Below are 5,857 nucleotides of genomic sequence, written 5' to 3' on the forward strand. Positions count from 1 at the left end.
CACCACCTCGATGCCTCCCAGGAGAGGCCATTCTCAAGGCCCTGAGGACAGGTGCAATTTCACCGTGATGCACCTTTTGAGGCACAGCTGCCTATTATTAACAGTAACACTGGGTTTTCTTCAATTCCTGACTCTTTCATACAAGTGACTGGATCCTGGCCTCTGGAAGTGGAAGAAAAATGTTCCCCCCTCAAACAGGGCTTAGCCAGGTCTTCCCGACTAGGATAAGAACTTTCCCTCTTTTGTCAGGAGAAGATAGAATCAGCTGAGGTGGGATACCTAAGAGAGACAAGCATCGAGACAAGCAGAGACCTATTGCCTAATACAGGCCTTCTCTGGACCTTGGAAAGCTGGCCGGCCTCCCTGCCCCCGTGCTGCAGCCGCAGCTGTGATTCCGGAAGAGAGACCATTTACCTCTATAATTCTATAGTTAGTCTGGCTCCTCTTGAGCTGGTATTCAACAAAACACACCTTGACCTCAACATTTTAAATGTTACCAGATAGGGGCGCCTGGGTGGCACAGCGGTTAAGCGCCCGCCTTCGGCTCAGGGCGTGATCCCGGCGTTATGGGATCGAGCCCCACATCAGGCTCCTCCACTATGAGCCTGCTTCTTCCTCTCCCACTCCCTCTGCTTGTGTTCCCTCTCTCGCTGGCTGTCTCTCTCTCTGTCGAATAAATAAATAAAATCTTTAAAAAAAAAAAATTTTAAAAATAAATAAATAAATGTTACCAGATAATTCAAAAGAGCTCCAACTCTTTCCTTGCTTAAGATCAAAAATCGTAAAAAATACTAAAATTGAATTAAAGACAAAAATAAACAGAGTTGAACCAGTTCAGTGTGATGTTTCAAATGACTAATTCCCAAGATGTTTTAGGGAGACAGAAGCTTCTGGATATGAACTTAATTTCATAAGACAAATGGAGACATTTTTCTTGATTTAAAAGTAACAGTTTGTGCCTTGAATGAGGACAGGGAAACAGGTCAGAAAATGCCACTTTTTGCAGCTTGTCACTCAGCACCTTCTCTCAGAGGATCTTTGCTACTTAATCTACGTTTCTTCATGTGCCAAAGAGCTCTTGCAATTCAAAATTTCATGATAACAAAAAGTATAGCAGTGATTATCTCTGGGCCGGAGGTTAGGGATCTGGGGTCAGTGTATATAGGGAGGGGCGCTGGGAAGCTTGTGGGGACTGCTCAAGGCCATTTGTCAGCCACCTTCCTCTTCTCAGGGAGGCTGTTCCAGCACAATTGTCCCAAGGGGTGAGTGGGTGGCTCAGTCGGTTAAGTGTCTGCCTTCAGCTCAGGCCATGATCTCAGGGTCCTGGGATCGAGCCCCACATCGGGCTCCCTGCTCAGTAGGGAATCTGTTTCTCTCTCTCTCTGTCTCCGTCTGTCCTCCCCTTGCTCACATTCCCTCTCTCTCTCTCTCTCTCAATAAATAAATAAAATATTATTTAAAAATAAAAAGCAGATTTTCTATGTAAAAAAATAATTTAAAAAAATTAAGTTAAAAGCTTGTTGTTTCTCGACCAGCCCAACGTGCCCACTGCAGGTTGGACCCCCTGTACGCACAGGTGTCTCCTAGCCCTCCCCACGTCACTCTGCTGGAATTGGGACTCAGAACCAGCACAAGGCAATGCAGATACTCCGGCTGCTGCAAATGGCAAAGCCGTTTGTCCCAGTCTCAGGAATCTGCGTTCTGCCAGCATCCAGGAGACGGTGACAGGCTGTAACCCATTAACCCAAAATAGGGGAAAATCTCAGACTCACCACAGTTCCTGCCACCACCATGAGTGTCACCAGGAACACGGCTCTCTCCCTGGGCTCAGGCCATGTCTGCTGTGGCTGGGTGGGTCACGAAAGCCTCAAGATTCCCACGAGAAACCTCCTCGGGTAGAAGCTGGAGCCAGAACAGACTCAGACCGTAGCAGCAGGTGCATTCCCCACCCCCCCCCCCCGGACCCAAGGACCGGCGCCATGACTGTGGCTTCAGGGAGAGGATGCTGCTTGGTTTAAGACTCACCACCGCTCTTCTCGGCAACTTTCGTGGGCTTCTTTGCCGCTTCTAGGGGAAGAAAGGGAAGAGGCACAGGCTTTGTTCCCCTGGGACACCTCATGAGAACGGGCTACTGCTAGAGGATGTGAGAATACGTTTCGGTAACAGTCTGGTGCCTCGGATATCATCCCTCCTGGCCACCAGCTCCCAGCGGCCGTCCCCTCACCAGTCCACCTGGAGGCCATGAGGCCCCCGAGGTCAGCGCTCTCTCTGCTGAGGCTATCTGACCTACTCTCGAGCACAGGCTCAACGCCTGGATTTTCCTGCTCAACCAACTAAAGATGAAAACTATCAATATGCCGATTGTGAGAAATGGAATTGGCAAGATGGGGACCAGAGGACTTGAGGATTTGCCTGGATATATCAATGACCACGCAGCTCCCTCTGGAAATCCCTAGGCTAAAGCCTCAGGAGTGGGAATAGCCGGGAGGGCACCCAGATCTTACCATCTCACCCCTGAGCCCCTCCACAGCCACACACAGAGGCCCCAGGACACGCCTTAGCTACCTAACAGCCTGACTGCTTCAGACCCCAGGAGAGGCCAGTAGGCAACATTGAGACCAATCTCAAGCCGGCTGCCAAGTGCAGCTTCTGGGCATCTCTGCGACTGCCCCGCTGGCCCAGGACTTCAGCATGCAGCCCAGCTCTGCTCCCTGCCCTCCCCTCCACCCTGAGCTCTCTCCACTCCCCTGCACCCGGAGCTGGTGAGTGACACGCCTGCACTCCACCCTCTAGTGGCCACAGGAACAGCAGGAAGCCGAATCTGGCCATTGTCCTCCAAGGGGAACGAGATGCCCATGGTCACTGGCTGGATTGTCTTTTCTCTTCCTCCCATCTTTCTGTGGATGGTTGTAAATCTTTTATATATTTTGCAAATGCCAAAGCCATGTTTCCACAACCATTAAGTGTTTACTTCAGTCACAATTACATCGGATCCTCATTTGTACGGTTCTCTCTGTACACTCCCTGAGTTCAGTTATTATAATCTTGGCAGGAGACTTTAACCACAACCCCCAGCACCGGAGAGTGCTGTCCTTGGGCTACACCAGGGAGCCCCTTCCNNNNCCCCGCAAATATCCTTTTCTGTGTGGGCCAGGATGCAAAGGTTTGGAAGCCCTGACCCAGCAAGATTCAAAAAAGCGTTTTGAATTCAATCAAATAAGAGTCCATGAATGCATTAATGAATGAAATCGAAGTACCTGTTTTGTCTCTTAATAACTGCAAATCGCCAGCCTCTCCAAGCCTTGATTTTCCAACTTGGAGAGAGAACAGGGCTTATTTTACAGGACTATGAGGATTACTACCAAGGGATGACGTGAGTAAAAGCTATAAAGCATTATGCAAATTTAATTACTAGCTTTGACATTAACAGTTACACGACCGGTTCCCTAACTGCCCACTCGCTTCAACCTCACCTCTCTCCCTGCTCTCATCAACAAACTATTCTTCAGATGCCTTTGCCCCCCAAAATCACTCTCCACGTTAAAAATGTCGGCAGCTCCCCTTCACCTACTCAGTCAAGTCTAAAGTCCCGCCACAAGGATCTCGGTCACCTGGCTGTCACTCCCTCTGTTTTCCGTGAACCCAATGGATGGGGGGGGGGGGGTCCGAGTCCAACCTGTCAGGTACACCAGCCACTAGGGGGTGTAAGGTCCCAAGGTTAGGCTGTATCAGGCAGAAGTATACCCAGAGAAGTCAGAAGCAACAGCACGAAGGGGCAAATTCAAAGGATGAAGCAGGGAGGCCAAAGTCAGAGCTGCAGAATCGGCATCAGAATTGGATTTAGGTGGGGCATCTGGAAGGCTCCGTCAGTGACACGGCTGACTCTTGATCTCAGCTCAGGTCTTGATCTCAGGGTCATGAGTTCAAGCCCCACTTTGGGCTGCATGCCCAGCAAGGCGCCTACTTTATTTAAAAAAAAAAAAAAAAAAAAAAGAACTGGACTTAAGGGCAAGTGAAGGATATAAGCCATGTATTTTAATAAGGATGGGATCGGTTACACTGTCCGAAAAACCAACCTCCAAACCCCAGTGGCTTAACACAACAGAGATTTATTATTTGCTAATGCAAAGTCAGCGGCAGGCCTGGGGTGGGTGACAGGTGACTGTCTTCCATGGGGCAGTCTTGGTTGCAGAAGGGATGATACATCTGGGGGACGGTGCAGGCTTTTCTTTGCTTCAGCCTGGAAGAGAAACCTGTCACTTTTGCTCATACCTCGCTGTCCACAATTAGTCAAACCGCCCCACTGTATTTCAAGAAGACTGGTAATGTGGCTACGCTGGATAGAATCCAAAAATGTCACCCACTGGGGGATGGGCTAGATGGGGGATGGGCATTAAGGAGGGCACTTGTCATGATGAGCACTGGGTGTTACATGTAAGTGATGAATCACTACATTCTACTCCCGAAACCAGTATTACACTATATGCTAACTAACTAGAATTTAAATAAAAATTTGAAAAAAAAAGTCACCCACAATCCCTCCCCTCCGTCTACATGGAGGTCACTCCTCCCATCAATAGGGCAGCCTGCTTCCACTCTCCCTAAATCTCGGCTGGCATGGTGACCTCCTTTGACCAAGAGAATGTAGCAGAAATGACAAAGGTGCAGCCCCTAAGCCTAGCACCTTCTGTCTCTGCTATCTTGGAACCCAGCCTCCAACACAGAGAGAGACACAAGGAGGAGAACTAAGGAGCCCCGTCGGAGTTCCCCGCTGAGTGCAGCGGCAGAAGCCATCTGTCTCATGGCTAATGATTTGCATTGCTCAGTCAACACCCGGAATCCAGAGAAACAACCCAAATATCCATCTGTCACCAAACTGGCCCTTCAGCTCGCGGAGCGATAGAAATGGACAAGAGGCTGGGGTGCCTGGGTGGCTCAGTTGGTTCAGTCTTGATTTCGGCTCAGGTCATGATCTCAGGGCTGTGCATGAGATGGAGCCCCAGGCTGGCCTCCGCATTCAGTGCAGAGTCTGCCTGAGATCCTCTCCCTCTCCCTCTGCCGCCCTCCCCTCCTCACCCCCCCCGCTCTCAATAAATAAATAAATAAACTCTTTCAAAAAACAGAAAAAAGAAATTGACAAAAGGCCAATGGGTGTCCCAGGCAAGGCTTTCTTGGGGCTTCTGCTCGAGCCCAAGGGAGGCAGCACAGAGAACCCTCAGGCGGACTCCCTGAGGAGGTCAGGGAGAGTTTTCTAAAGAAACTTAGGTGAGGGGAATGCCGTCCATTTCTGTGTCAGGAAGGACGTTGGGTTTGAGGCTGGCATGGACGAGAATAACCACCGCCGGTTCCCAAGTTTAGATGAAACCTCAGAGGCGAGGCCATCTGGCCGAGGCCCTGTGATTTCACATTGTTGGAGCATTCGCTGTATCCCTGGGGGTTGCAACCTTCTCCAAGTTTGCTGTGGCCAAACCGAGAAAGAAGGGCATATGTAGATTTCTGTAGAAATGATGGTTCCATGAAAGATTTTGGGGAGATGAAGAGCTGGTATCTTCCGGAGTGCAAAGCTATTCTGGAATGTAAAGAACTTCTTTGGGTTGAGTTCCACTGAAGTTTGTCACTGACCCGGGTTCCTGAACTATGAAATACGGATCCTGGGTTATGGAATAGTTTCTCTTGATAAATAAACAACGAACAAATACTGTGGGCAGAACAGAAAAACAAGGAAGGAAGGAAGGAAGGAAGGAAGGAAGGAAGGAAGGAAGGAAGGAAGGAAAGAAGGAAGGGAAGAAGGAATGGAGGGAGGGAGGAAGGGGGGAGGGAAGGAAGGAAGGAAGGAAGGAAGGAAGGAAGGAAGGAA

The 5,857-nt window shown here is 49.6% G+C and overlaps 2 long non-coding RNA genes across 2 annotated transcripts in view; both read right to left on the minus strand.

Annotated features, from left to right (window-relative positions):
• Positions 1 to 1,390: 1,390 nt before the first annotated feature.
• LOC121103685 lies at positions 1,391 to 3,100 on the minus strand. The gene is made up of 3 exons (XR_005835874.1): positions 2,505 to 3,100; positions 2,026 to 2,067; positions 1,391 to 1,902 (listed from the first exon to the last, which is right to left on the minus strand). It is a non-coding gene; the product is annotated as an uncharacterized LOC121103685 (long non-coding RNA).
• A 915-nt stretch (positions 3,101 to 4,015) lies between these two features.
• Positions 4,016 to 5,857, minus strand: part of LOC103672030 — a 16,409-nt gene continuing 14,567 nt past the window's right edge. The window contains exon 3 of the long non-coding RNA XR_571055.1: positions 4,016 to 4,240. This is a non-coding gene — a long non-coding RNA (uncharacterized LOC103672030). The remainder of the gene's footprint in view (positions 4,241 to 5,857) is intronic.

Source organism: Ursus maritimus, unplaced genomic scaffold, assembly GCF_017311325.1.
Source record: "Ursus maritimus isolate PB19 unplaced genomic scaffold, ASM1731132v1 scaffold_2, whole genome shotgun sequence".
Taxonomy (NCBI): domain Eukaryota; kingdom Metazoa; phylum Chordata; class Mammalia; order Carnivora; family Ursidae; genus Ursus; species Ursus maritimus.